Here is a 2869-nt window from a genome sequence, read left to right as displayed (position 1 = left end):
ACTATTCTACTGGGGAAGAACAGAGGGAAATTACTAATAGCTCCAGTAAGAATGAGGCAGCTGGGCCACAGCAAGAATGATGCTCAGCTGTGGATGCATCTGATGGTAAAAGTAAAGCCTGATGCTGTAAAGAACAGTATCATATAGGAACCAGGAATGTTAGGTCCATGAATCAAGGTAAACTGGACATGGTCAAGCAGGAGATGGCAAGATTGAATATGGACATCTTAGGAATCATTGAACTAAAATGGATGAAAATGGGTGAATTTAATTTAGATCACTATTATCCCAACTACTGTGGGAAAGAATCCCTTAGAAGACATGGAGTAGCCCTGAGAGTCAACAAAAGAGTCCAAAATGTGGTACTTAGATGCAATCTCAAAAATGACAGAATAATCTTGGTTCATTTCCAAGGCAAATCATTCAACATTACTGTAATCACAGTCGATGCCCCAACCACTGATGCTGAAGAAGCTGAAGTTGAATGGTTCTAGGAAGACCTATAAGACCATCTAGAATTAATGCCAAAAAAAGATGTCCTTTTCATGATAGGGGATTGGAATGCAAAAGTAGGAAGTCAGGATATAACTGGAATAACAGTCAAGTTTGGCCTTGGAGTGCAAAATGAAACAGGACAAAGGCTAACAGAGTTTTGTCAAGAGAACACACTGGTCATAGCAAATACCCTTTTCTAAGAACCCAAGAGACAGTTCTACACATGGATATCACCAGATGGTCAATACCAAAATCAAGTTGATTATATTCTTTGCAGCCAAAGATGGAGAAGCTCTATTGTTGTTCACTTGCTAAGTTGTGTCTGACTCTTTGCAACCCTGTGAACTGAAGCATGCCAGTCTTCCCTGTCCGTCACTATTTTCCAGAATTGAAGCCTGAGAAGCTCTATACACTCAACAAAAAACAAGACCTGGAATTGACTGTGCCTCAGATCATGAGCTCCTTTTTGCAAAATTCAGTCTTAAACTGAAGAAAGTATGGAAAACCATTAGGACAGTCAGGCCTGACCTAAATCAGATCCTTTATGATTATACAGTGAAGATGACAAATAGATTGAAGAAATTAGATCTGGTAGACAGAGTGACTGAAGATCTATGGATGGAGGTTTATAACATCGTATGGGAGGCAGTGACCAGAATCATCCCTAAGAAAAAGAAATGCAAAAAGGCAAAGTGGTTGTCTGATTGGGACTTACAAATAGCTGAGGAAAGAAGAGAAGTGAAAGGCAAAGGAGACAAGGAAATATATACCTATCTGAATGCAGAGTTCCAAAGAATAGCAAGGAGATATAAGAAACTCTTCTTAAGTGAACAATGCAAAGAAATTGTGGAAAACAATAGAATGGGAAAGACTAGAGATCTCTTCAAGAAAATTAGAGACACCAAGGGAATATTTTATGCAAGGAGGGACATGGTAAAGGACAGAAACAGTAAGCACTTAACTGAAGAAGAAGAAATTAAGAAGAGGTGGCAAGACTACACAGAAGAACTGTACAAGGATGATTTTAATGACCCAGAAAACCACAGTAGTGTGATCACTCACTTAGACGCAGACATCTGGAGTTTGAAGTCAAGTGGGCCTTAGGAAGCTTTACTATGAACAAAGGTAGTGGAGGTGATGGAATTCCAGCTGAGCTATTTCAAATCCCAAAAGATAATGATGCTATTAAAGTGTTGCACTCAGCATGCCAGCAAATTTGGAAAACTCAGCAGTGGCCACAGGGCTGGAAAAGGCCAGTTTTCATTCCAATCTCAAGGGCAATGCCAAAGAATGTGCAAACTACTGTACAATTGTGCTCATTTCACATGCTAATAAGGTTATGCTCAAAATCCTTCAAGCTAGGCTTCAGCAGCATGTGAACTGAAACCTTCAGATGTACAAGCTGGGTTTTGAATAGGCAGAGGAACTAGAGATCAAATTGCCAACATATGTTGGATTATGGAGGAAGCAAGGGAGTTCCAGAAAAAACATCTACTTCTGTTTCATTGACTATGCTAAAAACTTTGAGTGGATCACAACAAACTGTGAAAAATTCTTAAAGAGATGGGAGTACCAGACATCTTACCTGTCTCCTGAGAAACCTGTATTCGGGTCAAGAAGCAACAATTAAAACTGGACATGGAACGATGGAATGGTTCAAAATTGGGAAAGAAGTACGTCAAGGCTGTATATTGTTACGCTGCCTATTTAACTTATATACAGAGTACATCATGCAAAATGTTGGGCTGGATGAAGCACAAGCTAGAATCAAGATTGCTGGGAGAAATATCAACAACCTCAGATACGCAGATGATAGCACTCTAATGGCAGAAAGCAAGAGGAACTAAAGAGCGTCTTTAGTGTGAAAAAGGAGAGCGAAAAGCTGACTTAAAACTCAACATTCAAAAAACAAAGATCGTGACATCTGGTCCAATGACTTCATGGCAAATAGACGGGGAAAAAGTGGAAACAGTGACAGATTTTATTTTCTTGGGCTCCAAAACCACTGCAGTGGTGATTGCAGCCATGAAATTAAAAGACACTTGCTCCTTGGAAGAAAAGCTGTGACAAACCTAGACAGCATGTCCAAAAGCAGAGACATCACTTTGCCAACCAAGGTCCCGATAGTCAAAGCTATGGTTTTTCCAGTAGTCATGTATGGATGTGAGAGTTGGACTATAAACAAAGCTGAGTGCCGAAGAATTGATGCTTTTGAACTGTGGTGTTGGGGAAGACTCTTGAGAGTCCCTTGGACTGCAAGGAGATCCAACCAGTCCATCCTAAAGGAGATCAGTCCTGAATGTTCATTGGAGGGACTGATGCTGAAGCTGAAGCTCCAGTACTTGGCCACCTGATGGCGAAAAACTGACTCATT

The sequence above is a fragment of the Odocoileus virginianus genome, chromosome 3 (assembly GCF_023699985.2).
Source record: "Odocoileus virginianus isolate 20LAN1187 ecotype Illinois chromosome 3, Ovbor_1.2, whole genome shotgun sequence".
Taxonomy (NCBI): Eukaryota; Metazoa; Chordata; class Mammalia; order Artiodactyla; family Cervidae; genus Odocoileus; species Odocoileus virginianus.
Note: the sequence above shows the minus strand (reverse complement) of the source record.